Genomic DNA, 13,526 nt, shown 5'->3' on the forward strand with positions numbered 1-13,526 from the left:
GACATGGTGCAAACCACGGTAAGGTTCTAAACTGTAGAATCTTAGGGCTGCTGTAAGCAACTAAAGTCTACCCAATGAGTTTTACATTAATTGTAACATAAAGTTTACAGCATCAAAGACAATTAAATGATCTTACAGCTTTATTTACATAACAGTTCACACATGTTCAGTAAAACTATATTCATAAACATAGTAAAGATGTATTCATGTTAGCATCATTCATTTTCTCTAGTTACCTCATATTATTAGTCTAGATTATCTGTAAGATGACCCAAAACCACACACAACAAGGTAAATAGAGGCATGGGAAGATCTCAGTCACTCATAACTCAAGATGATAGCCAAACAAATATCTAAAGACTACTCAGGACTCAAAAAACAAACATGAAAAGCCTTCTAATCTTTCTTCTTCTTTTGTACTGCTATTCAATAGGGAATTTCTATGTTGAAGTTCTCATATGTTTTAAATTAAGGTGAAAGTTTGTAGGTCTACTAAAACAGCAGATTTTACTAGAAGTACATGAGGAATGACTAAAGCATTCCTCTGCATACCAATTTCAGCTATCCAATACTACATTTTAAATTTTGTAAATGCCTCAAAAGCACTAATATCTCAAGATATTTGTTAGAAATTATAGATTAAAAAGTAGATGATGGTAGAAATATAAAAGGCAGACAGATATATAAATAGATGATAGTAGAGATAAGGATGAAGAAGGTGATGGATACATATGTAGATAGATAGATAGATAGATAGATAGATAGATGGTAGATAGATGATAGATTGATGAGGAAAATGATGGAATAGATAGATTATATATAGATAGATGATAGATGAAGATGATATATTAGACAGACAGACAGACATATATGTGGAAGCAGAAAAGTTATTTGTCCAGCCATGTGTCCCTACATTGTAGTTGAGAGGATGGCTGATGAACATGTTTTATCTAATCATCATTTAGTTCATTCGATTCCCACACAACCAAAATTACAATGAACTGTTGTTATAGTCCTTTCACATGTAAGGAAATGGAAGCAAATACTCCAATATTACAGACTACTTACCACAGATTGAACCACTAAAGTACGTTTACATTGCTTATTTCCACCTGATCTGATAACTTGAATCAATTTTTAACTCATGATGCTGGCAAAGACATGGACATCACCAACTTTGGAAGAATATTCCTGTGCTCTGCTTCTCTTGTAAGTGCTTGGTTAATAACTAGCTAGGAGAAGGGTAACAAAGGACTATCTAGTTCTACCAGGTTCTGAGCTTTACTTAAGGGAGGTTAATCCCCTTTCCATCTTTGCTGAGTATATAGTGTGTTTTATATGCCTGCCAGTGGGCATTCTTGACCATCGAATATATCCCCATTGATATTAAATCTATTAATATAAACTAGTTATGTTTTTCTAACTACTATTGTAACTATTGTGGCTGAGCACCTAAAGTGACAGGGGAAAGCTATACTGGGCATCTTACATAGCTAGGTCATTTATTGTAAACTGAGAAGTATCTGCTCTTCAAAATACAAATATCTTTGGCAAGATCAGCATGGTAGTCATTAACCTTGTAGATTTCATTAGCTTCTCTTGATACAGAATTACATAGTGTAAAGGAAAAATGAGAATGAAAGTTTTGATTAAGAATACATAGGAAAAAATATTACATGTTACCTGCAAATGCTATATATTTACAATCTATAATGCAAAATGGGGTATGCAGAGGTCATGCTAGACACCTGGAGTTTCTCACAGTGGAAATTGTCTATGTCCTTAAGGACCTAACACTTAAGAGGACTTAGACTTTTTCCTATGTATCCCTTAATGGAATTAATGCAAATTTTAATTCAAACTTTGATAAAGTCCTTTGACAGTATATAAATAAAGCTGCGCTGGTATAAACATTGATGGATCAATGTGTCATTAGCCTACTGCCTTAGAGGGACTGCCATGGGGTGAAATGATGAGAATGAAAAAAAAGCTTTGAAGGGTTCATTAATTTAAGATAAATAAGGAAAATCACATTATTATTATTTATTATCATTTGTATACCACTAAAACCGAGACCATTTTTAGTATTTTTTTAAGAAAGAATATCTACATGAACACTCCATGAAGGGTATCTCCTCTGCCTTGTCTGAAGAAAGTAGGTTCTTTCTTCTTTGAAGAGGAACCGGAATATGTGTCTTTGTCCCTTCTTAGGATACTTCTCCAGAAAATGTTTTATCTACAAAAGCAAATAAAAAGGTGGAATGGTATTTTAACGGACTGTTAAGTTTTATAAGTATTTTTTTCTGGTGATTTTGTAACACTTCGTTGAGTTAACCAAATTTTCCAACTAAGAGAACAAAATATGTACACCCCACATTTCCAAAACTTCACCAGTATTGATCCCCGATGAGGGTCAACCTAAGACATCTTTATATTATCAAACTGTTAGGCCTTGCTTCCGGGGTTCCTCTTCTCTTCCTTCTCACACTCCAGTTTTGGGGTGCCTGCCTGGACTTGGGCAGTACTCTGTGTTCAGCATGCTTGATAGGGAATGTGCATGAGGGATATTAGCCAGGGACAGGTCTGTCCTCTTCTCTAACAGTGAATGTTCAGATCATTATAGCGGGGTTGGGGGGCAGTATTTATATATTAAATTGTCTACCTTATAACTTTTATGGATAAACCACTCTCTCAGAAAACCATGCTGCTTGCTCATTGTCTTAATTGACATACAAGTGTTATAATCACCTTGAATGGCTCCAAAGCACTTAATCCAATACAGTTTTAACTGTCCTGTATGGTTTTTGCTGAGACTCATTTCAGGAGATCAGAGCAAGTGGGGTTTAAAGGTAGATTGTGGGCTGCACAGCTGCCTGTACTAAGGACTTTCTGCTTAGTCCTTGAAATAGCTCAGAGAGGCCAAGTGTGGCCACCAAGTCAGCAAGCAAACAGTAATAAATGGCTCCTTCATTCTCTGCTTCACTTATGATGGTGACTTCAAGCTTCCTGGACTGCAAACCCCACATCTACACTCGAGCACTTATGTATGGATCCCTCTTCAACTCCTACTAGCCGTAGAGGCTATATAATTATATCAAAAGTTATACAACTATATGGCCAAATTTGTACCTTAATAAAATGTAAGGATCCTAAAAAGAACAATAAGGGAATTATCTCTAATTATGTAAGCAATACATGGATTATGTCAAGTTACTAAAATTACTTTCCAAAGGTATAAAAGAAAAGTGTTGCCGGGCGTTGGTGGTGCACGCCTTTAATCCCAGCACTCGGGAGGCAGAGGCAGGTGGATCTCTGTGAGATCAAAACCAGCCTGGTCTACAAGAGCTAGTTCCAGGACAGCCTCCAAAGCCACAGGGAAACCCTGCCTTGAAAAACCAAAAAAAAAAAAGTGTTCCCAAAAAGAATGGAGAATAAGAATATTTAAAGAGTGATTGCTATTGATTCAATTCTTAATTTATGTTTTAGTCGTGTTCTATAAGCTTAGACACTTTCTTTATAAAAAGATATTTAAAAAAAGTAAGATCAGATGTGGCACTTTTTTCTACGCACATGTCTCTTACTTTTCAAGTAGGAGTCTATAAAAATAAAAGTCATTAATTTGTAGCTCAGGATATTTTGTCTGTTTCCCAATTTTACCCAGGTTGTTTTTTTTCTAATTTAGAATATTTCGTGGCTTTGCTGTTATTTCGTATTTGAATCCATTCATGCTGATAAGTGGTGTGGCCATTTGAATGTTCTGGAAGAACTTGATTACCTGTCTGGCTTACACGGAATGTTCACATTAGACATTTGAAATTTGCTACACAAACTTTGAGCTGGACTTGTCATTTTCACAGTAACAGGATACCTTGAAGTCAATATTTTATTAATACTCAACACAAGATAATAGGGTCTGTGTCCCAGACCTGAGACACTGACTGTCCACACTCTACTCATAGAAACTGCTCTTTCTCTTCAGACTTCCAAGTGCAGTTTTCTTACAAAGTGGAAATAGAAGTATTTCTACCTTCCAGGTCTAGGGTATTTTTTCTCATGATAGAATAAAAAATTTTATGAAGCAATGCCTATTATGGGACCAACCCTAAATATCAGTTACCCACCAATAAACTGATAAATAATAAAGTGTTTTTTAATTGATGACAAAAATTAATTATTGATTGATGGTGCTTTGAAAGGGAATAAAAACTGCAATATTACACAAAAATGAAGATGACTTTATAAATATGAATGTGTTGTTAAAAACTGCATGTACTAGATTTCTTTGGGCACCTTCCAGTGCAGGGCAGTGTGTGAGACAGTGAGAACCAAAGAACAACTCTCTTCCTTCAAAAGGCCTCCAATCCAATGAGATTCAGCACTTGAAACCCAAAATATGAAACATGAATATAGGAATAACAAGTGATTACTTTTTAGCACAAAATGTGTTGAAACTTCAAAGAAGGGAATGTGTAGAGTGAAATGTTAGGAGCATTGGGTTTAGCTATGAATGCCAACCAAGGGGCAGGATTGGGATGATGTAAGAGTCCCCACCACCCCACTCCCCACCCCCTATCTCCACACCCCCACACCCCCACACTCCCCCACACCCCCACATCTCCACACCCCGCACACACGCAAAAAGGCTCAGACAGAGGAATAGGAGTGGTCAAGAAATATTCAGGCCACCCACGGGGTAAAAGAACACACTGTAAGGGAACAAAATTTAAGTGGTGATAACATGCTTTTGACATCCTCCCCTAAAATGACAGACATCTTAGATGGCCAATAGCTCTGGTCTTTCATGTTTGCTAGTGAGTTTAGCTTCCACTTACCTGTAAATGACCATGGAATACTCTATAAACTCATTTCTGCTGCATAGTAGTAAGCAAAATGATAGGCCAGTTACTTACAAAATGAACCCTATTTTTTATTTGATTTTATTTTATGTGTATACGTGTCTTGCAAGCTTGTAAGTATGTGTACCGGATGTACTCAGTAACTACAGAGGCCAGAAGAAGGGGTCCGATGTCTGAGAGCTGGAGTTGTTCATGATTGTGAGCTACCTTGTGGGTGCTGGGAACCATGCCCAAGACCTCTGCAAGAGCATTAAGTGCTTGTAACTTCTGAGCAATGTTTCCAGTCCTGGCTTCTTATTTTTTGATACGGCATCATAAATGCACCTCTGACTGTCCTGGTACTTACTCACTATGTAGCCCAGACTAACCTGAAATTCACAGTGATCCTCCCCCTCTGCTTTCTGAGTTTAGTAAATTGGCCACTATGCCAAGCCATTTCTGATGGGTCCTTTTTGGATGAATGAACAGCTTTGGTATATTTTGAATATGAAACTACCTCCATTTGCCCAAGCTAGCAGACATTTTCATGTACATGTTTGCCTTTTAGAAAGTTAATACCAGAAATATTTATAATCATCTTTATTTTGACACTAAAGTCTACCTTGAGAACTACTTTATGTTCACCTGACTTCAAAAATAAGATCTACGCTTGAATTTTGACCTATTCAAGTTACAATGCCCACAGGTTTGACTTTTAACTTACATGTATAAAATTTATCATTCCTATCATTTGTGCACCTCCATTTTCTCTTTCTATATGTTTGTTTAAGTAATGAAACCACGGGGCAACATTTTCTAGCTGCAACAAAAGACAAAATAGAGCCTGGATATCCCTGAGCAAGAGCAGCAAAGGGTAATTCCCACCACTCCCTGGAGCCCTTCTTAGTCTTAGCATCAGCCTTACACCAGATGGCACGCCGTACATTTGTCCGTATCCTCCATGCTGTGCCTCAGCCTCACCCCACAGCACATTGCACACAGAACATAAACATCATGGAAGCAGGGACTCAGTTTTGTTCCCCGCTGAGCATCCAGCATCTGGAATATCTCACTGCCCATTGCCTAATAGGAACCCATCATTTGCTGAGCAGATGCATGCTGATGTATTTGTGAGAACAGCACAGCACGGTCACCTGCAGTCATTGCTCCAATGTGTCAGAACCAGGTTGTTACAGCATTAAAAAAAAACACCTCTGCTAGGATCCAACATGGCCAATACCCATATCCTCCCAGAACAAAACCGCAGTTCCCAAGCACAATACTCAACATTTCTGGATAAGAAATATGTAGTTCTCTATACATAGGCAATTAGAACCTGTTGTGAGACAGAGAGGATTAGTGGTATTTGCCGAGGTCTGCTGCATGCCAAACCCTCTGAACCCTCTGCTGAGTACCATATGAATGGTGAGGAAGGCAGAATCCCTACTGCACATAGGTTATTCTTGGACACAACGGAACACTGTGTTGAAGAATGAGGAGACCCATTATTTCATCTTCTCTGTATTTATTTTTTTAAAAATACACAGAAAAAATTTCCCCTGAGGTTTATGCTATAAATCCTTCCTTCATAAACCTACTGCTTTTTCAAAATTTGTATTTGAAAGTCGGCATTGCTTTGTGTAAGGGAGTGAGTCTCCCAGTTTCATGGTTGCTCCCCATGAACTGTTGTTGCTAGCATTGCCACAACAGAATGCCATGCTTTTCAATACAGCTGGGAGCCAAGGCTCTGGCAAGATTGACTGCACCATGGCAACTCAAGAAAAGACCTATCTACTTGAACTGGAGTCATCAAACCCAAAAATGATACAAATATTGCTCTTGGGTCAGCTACATCTTCCCCCTGAAGGTAGAGAAAGTGTTTAGCAAGACTAACCACCCCCATACAAAGCTGCAGTTGAAAAATATGTACAAATTAGCAAACATTTATAGATGTGTATGGTGTATCAGGATGGAGATGCAATGACAATGAAGTTCAGCCTTCAAGGGAAGCATGGACAACAACTCAAACAATGGCATCATAGCCTACTAAACCATAATAAGGATGGACCTCTGTCTCATGGGAAACAGTGAACTATGTCTAGAAAGGCCTGGGGCAATCTGTACACAGTAAGGAGCAAATGAGAAGCAGGGAGAAAGAAGCCTGGGGAAGTTGAGATGGAAACCTCTTGGGAAAGGTGTTGATAGTTTTTGGCAACAAAGCAAATGGCACAGGCAACTTCATGTGACCATCTAGAAATTCTGTAAGAAGGTCATTGTGCCTGCAGAATAAAATAAGAGGGGAGGAATAACTAAGTAGAAATGAGGAAGAACAGGATATAAATAAATAAATAAAACTATTTAAGGATGCTTAATCAGAGGGTCTACAATGTGAGATGGAGCCTTTAGACAACTCATCTACTCAGAGTTGTGGATGTCCAGGAGGAAGACAATACTAGAAAGACACCAGCTTAGGAAATAATAGCAATTATCAGGTGAGGAATGTTTATTCCTGCCTGAACTGAGACAACTGTCACTGAGGATAAAAGATGCAAGACACAGGAGTCTCTAAAACACTTTGTCTTAGCTCAGGTTTCTATTGCTGTGAAGAGACACCATGGCCATGGCGACTCTCATAAGGGGAAACATTTAATTGGGGGTAGCTTATTCAGTCCATTATCCTCATGGCAGGACATAGTGATGGAGAAGGAGCCGAGAGATCTACATCTTTATCACAGGCAAAAGGAAGTGAACTGTGTACCACACAGAGTACAGCCTGAGTAAAGGAGACCTCAAAGTCCACCCCCCCCCAGTAACACACAAGACCATTCCTCCACTAGTGTCACTCCCGTTGGGGGCCATTTTCCTTCAAATCACCACAGACAGGGATAGGACTTTACAAAGGGAGAAGCTACTAAGCAGACAGAGATGCTCCTGCCTCCTGCACAGTACCTGGAGGACATGAGTTAAATTCCAGATGTGATAAATTTGACATACTGAGAAACTCAGGTATAGGAGGGAACCTGGAGTTGAAAGGGTAAGGAGTGGCATGGAATAAACCTACGAACACTTAGAAGCATACCTCAGAAGGGTTGAGCAGCTTCAAGAGGAGTCTAAAGACACATAAATGGGCATGAAACTCAGAACAAAAGGACAGAGAGGCAGGAGAAGGTATTGTGGCCATCTTAGCCAAAAGGAGAGGGTTCCACTGAGGGGGGTAACACTATTAAGAAGCATTGCAGAGATCACGTGAGATACAGGCCAATAGGTACCTGATGGATTCAGCAGCATGTGAATAGCAGGAGCCAAGTGGACAAGAAATAATTAGATGGAGACATGTCCTCCTGGGTGAGGGCAGGGAGTAGTTGAGATGATCCCATCCAATCACTTCCCACCTGACACTCTTGGGGAGTAGGGAGAGGAGGAGCAGAAAGGGCATAAACAAATACATGAAATGAAAAAGACCTTATGAGATATAAAAATTATATATATATACATGCATATAAAACAGAAGTGTGTAGCTATAATATGTAAGCATATATATCTCTATGTTCTTACAGATTAAACCATGTGTATTATGAAATATACAAACAATGTTAAAGCATTGAGAAATAACTTGTTTTCATTATATCAGTGACCACATATATAGAAACACTTCAAAGAACCTGGTTGAAGTTGGCAACTGTGAGCTAATATATCAAGATTCATTCCTTAAAATTAAAATACATAGATCCAAACTTCATGTATTTCCCAAGCACACATTTCAGAGAAGTAAATACTCTCTGCTCATGAAGACCCTCCCCTTCTCTTTTCTCCTTAGCTGCCTCTTCTCCTCCTCCTCTTCCAATGGCCGGCCAAGGTAACCTGCATGGTGATGCCTCCTAGATCCTAACTCACAAATCCCACCCCCTCATAACAAAAAGATTGCATTCCTCCTCAACTCTCTACTTAGCCTGCACATCCCAGGGAGTCCTATCGTATCTACTGTTCTGACCCAAGCACTCAGCATTGTCCTACCACTCCGGAGAAGTACAAAACAACCCTAATGAAGCTCTAAGAAATTCATAAATCATATGTTCATTCATAACCTCCTCCCACTAACCAACTGTGCCTCAGGAGGCATTGGTGGGGCCTGCCTTGGTCTATCGAGGCTTCCCTACAACCTCCACCCGGGGGGCATTAAGCTATTTGCACTCTCCAAATGTTGTTTCCAGAACTAGGAGATGTTGGCTCCTCCCTGGCCAATCCATGTCCGCCTCTTCCTCTCTAGTTTGGTTTATTTCCCTCCTACACATTTCATGCTCCCAGGAAGATTCCTCCTAGGAAGCTTTGCACATATCCAGCTGTGTTTTTATATCATTACAGTACTCATTTCAGGTGTGACCTGAAAACAACACCAGAACTCTTTATGGAAGGAAGGGCAGCTTATAACTAATTGTATTTCACTGCAAATTTACATCATTTAAGCAGACGAATACTCACACAGAGTTCCTTATGAGACCCCATACTGTCAATATCCAACCATCTGCTTCATAGCTATAAATAGGCAAAGTTTTTTAAAGTTTTATAAACATTGATTAAAGCATAGGCATTTTTAGAGTGAAAAAATGTATCCCTTTATTAAAAAAAAACACTTACTTTTCCCCCATTATACTGGTTTGTGCCTTTTTGTATTATTTAATGTCAAACCACTATAAAAATGTTTCTGGTAAGTTTCATGTTTCTTACAAAAGATACTTAAACATTTCTTTGTCAGATTCATAATTCCAAAATGTATGTTTTTAACTTACCAGATTTATCTAAAAAATAACTAATGGATGCATTAAAAAAGCAGTTTCCATAAGTCCAAAACTTTCACATCTGACTCATTAATCCATGTTTCCAACTTTTGTGAGTCTAACATGAACACTATAAAAATTACTAATTGCTTCTCACTAAAAAGTCTTGAAGGAAAATCTCAAATGATGATAAAAACAAATGCATAGATTTTTGTTGGTGTCGGGGTCAACTTTAAGGTGGACAAATACATATGGGTTTGATACATTTGATTTTTAGTCAACATCCTTAAAATTTTTCTGACTTGTAATTTAACAAAATAGTCAATATTATAAAATCTCATAAATTGTTGTTTTTGTCCTTACTCTGATTCAGGATTCCAGTATCTCTAGTTCAGTGTGACACTTTGGAAAATGGGGAATTTAACTCTGGAAGAGGCACTCTGTTCTGAAATACAGTCATGTATTGTTCATCAATGGGGGCGTGGTCTTAGAAATGCATAATTAGGTGCTTCCATCATTATTCCAACATCATGGAGTATAGTTACACAAGCCTAGAGGTATAGCCTACTCTATACCCAAACTGAATGGTATAGTCTCCTAGGTTTGAATCTCTCCTAGACTCCAAACTTATATAGCATGATACCATCCTGAATACTACAGACAAGTGTAGCAAAGTTGAATTTGTGTACCTGGACATCCCTAAACTCTGAAAGGTATAGTAAGACTACTAGATCATAAGAACACAAAGCCTCATGGGGATGTTATCGTCCCATCATCTTGCATGCATTTCCTCATTAACTGACTTATTGTGAGATGGAAAATGACTGCAAAACAATGTCAAAATGCTAATAGGGTATAGAATCCCAAGAGGCTGGTGAATAACAGTATCTTTATTGTCCCATGATATGCTACAAATCTGACAGCTCTTGGAATGTGTCTACTAACCATAAGAAAAGAGGTGCCATGTCAAATCACTTTCTAAAATTTGTACTGCAATGTCAAAAAATGTGTTGTGATATCTTACTTTTAAAAAATCAAATACTTAGAAAAAGTATTGTGTGTGTTTGAAGTAAGTATTGAATTCAAACATAGAGTTTCTGTATTTCTTAGGGGAAAATTGCATCTTAGTCCTGAAATCTGAGTTATTTATTGAATAGAGTTGTTAAGCATTAATTCCTCCAGGCAGTCTGTGAAAAGTACCTATTCTGTCTACTTCCCTTTTTATAGCAAGAAAAGTCTCCCTTTATGGATCTTGTTTATTAGATAGGTGACTCATGAAAAGCCAAGATGACTCTGGGTGGTAGAACATGAATGAGTATGATTATATTTCAGATGATTTCACAGATATTTGGAACTGGTTATTACAGAGGCTTAGGCAAATCTCTAAATATTTAAAAGGGTTCAGTGTTTTTATTAGCCTGTTAATTGTACCTGTTGATGGGATCTGGTGTGATAGTTCAACACTTGCATACATTGTGCATTCATCATCAGATTGAGGCCTTTCCCTGTTTTTAAAGATTTATTTATTCATATTTGTGCATGCTTGCCTGCTTGAGTTCACATGCATCATGTATGTGCAGGAGCCCACAGAGGCCAGAAGACAGTGTTGGAGTCCTTAGAACTGGAGTTACATAAAATGTTAAGAAAGGAACCTGGGTTCTCTGCAATAGCAGTGAGCTGTCTACCTGAGTCATCCCCAGCCCATTCCCCTCTTCTTATCATTTCTTTATGTTTGGAGCCTTCAAGCTCCCTTCTCCAGATCTTCACAAAACACATAATAGGTAGCATAAACTGTAATCAACCAAATTTGTTCAGAATGTCAGAACTTACCATTTCTGTGTGCTTTCATGATATCCAACATCCTCTTATCCTCACTCTCTTTCCAACCTTCCCAAAATAGACAATAGCTTCTCCCAGATGATTAAACTTCTAGGCATCTAGAAGCTCAGGGAACAGATCTCAAGCACGTGACTGCAGAGAGTTGTCAATTTCTAGACCATAGCAATGCATTTATTTCTCCTGTCACAATTGGACAGTTGAAAATGGAGAAGTCTCTGATTTGGAAGGAAAAAAGCAAAGTGTGACTGTATGCATTAATTCGCTTCTTTCCAATACAAAAGCTTCTCCAGATTATGAATCCCAAAAGTTAGATTCTTTTTGTTTTTCATTAGAAACTGTTTGGCCAATGGCTCGGGCTTCTTATTGTCTAGCTCTCTCTTAATTATTAACCCATGTCTATTCATCTATGTATATCCATGTAGTCTTGGTTTAGCAGTGATGCCCAGAACTGTTTCTTAGCAGCTACATTGAGTCTCTTTCGTGACTCACTGTCCGAGTTCCTCTTCCCATAATTCTCTTAGTCTGGTATCCCACATGTACTTCCTGCCTGACTACTGGCCTAAATTTTAAAAAAAGTTAAAACCTTCCTTTTTATTTAAACAGAAAAGATGATATTATAAGGTATATCATTCTGTATGCTATGAATATGTTTATGAATAAAAGTAAAATTCTTTAAGAGAGAAAGTTTTAAGCCAGGTGTGGTGATGCATGTCTTTCAGGTCAGTACTCCAGAGGCGAGGTCAGAGGCAGGCAGATCACTGTGAGTTCCAGGCCAGTCTGTGTTGTACAATATTAGCTGAAGATGTGTTACATTTGTTTATGCTTGGAACATTTGTTTAATGATTCAAAGATGCAATGTATTCTTTTATGTTGCCTTCGTTTAACACTGTGAAACTGTGTTACTTTGCCTGTCTAAAACACCTGATTGGCCTAATAAAGAGCTGAACAGCCAATAGCTAGGCAGGAGTAAGGATAGGCGGGGCTGGCAGGCAGAGAAAATATCTAGGCAGGAGGAGAAACCTGGGAAGAGGAAGATCTAGAAGCAAGAAAAGGAAGAGGACTCCAGTGGCTAGTCACCTGGCTATAGAGAAAGCCATAGAAAAAGAAGAAAAGAAAAGATATACAGAAATCGAGAAAGGTAAAAACTCAAAGGCAAAAGATAGACAGGATAATTCATGTTAAGAAAAGCTGGCTAGAAATAAGCCAATCTAAGACTGGGCATTCATAAGTAAAAATAAACCTCAATGTGTGTATTTATTTGGGAGCTGCGTGGCAGGCCCCCCAAAAGAGTAAAGATTGAAAGCAACCAACAAGAAATCTGATCTACATGTAGTGAGTTCTAGGCCAACCAAGGCTACATAATGAAATCCTGCTTGAAGAGTGACAGAGAGGAAAAAGAAGAAAGAGAGAGAGAAAGAGATTTTTTTTTTGTTTTTCAAGACAGGGTTTCTCTGTATTGTTTTGGAGGTTGTCCTGAAACTCACTCTGTACACCAGGCTGGCCTCGAACTCACAGAAATTTGACTGCCTATGCCTTTCAAGTGCTGAGATTAAAGGTGTGTGCCACCAATGCCGGGCGGAGAGAGGAGATTTTTAATTAGTAAGCATTAATGATGTTTATGCATGTATCCAAAATTATGTTTATCAATAGCTTCATGTCAATCAACAGCTGATGTTACAGCTGAGATATATATTGATACTTTTAATTGTCCTACTGATGATTTTTCATTGATTTATTTACATTTATAATGATTTTTACTTTTAATTAATGCTTAATTCTGAAAAATAGCCATTTCTTTAAAGCTACAGACCAACCAACTTTTTGGTACATCTTTGTGAAACTGCACAGGTTGACTTCCTTGATACTTCCTCCCAGACATTGTCTCCAAAGACTCCATCCAATGTACTGATGTCTATCTTCATCCCTTAATGTGCAATTTACACAAGTGGAGTTAAAGAGTGTGCTCTTGCACTCACCATCACCATTGTCTGTCAGATACTGTTAAATATAACTACATTTCATTCTTCAAGTTAACTTTATTATGCATTCCTTTAGAGAAAAAGATCTCCGGTCACAG

The 13,526-nt window shown here is 38.2% G+C and overlaps 1 protein-coding gene across 1 annotated transcript in view; it reads left to right on the top strand.

The window, feature by feature from the left end:
* Positions 1 to 13,526, top strand: part of Pde7b (phosphodiesterase 7B) — a 307,639-nt gene that overhangs the window by 86,903 nt on the left and 207,210 nt on the right. The gene's annotated exons all lie outside the window — the stretch shown is intronic.

This window comes from Mesocricetus auratus, unplaced genomic scaffold, assembly GCF_017639785.1.
Source record: "Mesocricetus auratus isolate SY011 unplaced genomic scaffold, BCM_Maur_2.0 Super-Scaffold_100018, whole genome shotgun sequence".
Classification (NCBI taxonomy): Eukaryota; Metazoa; Chordata; class Mammalia; order Rodentia; family Cricetidae; genus Mesocricetus; species Mesocricetus auratus.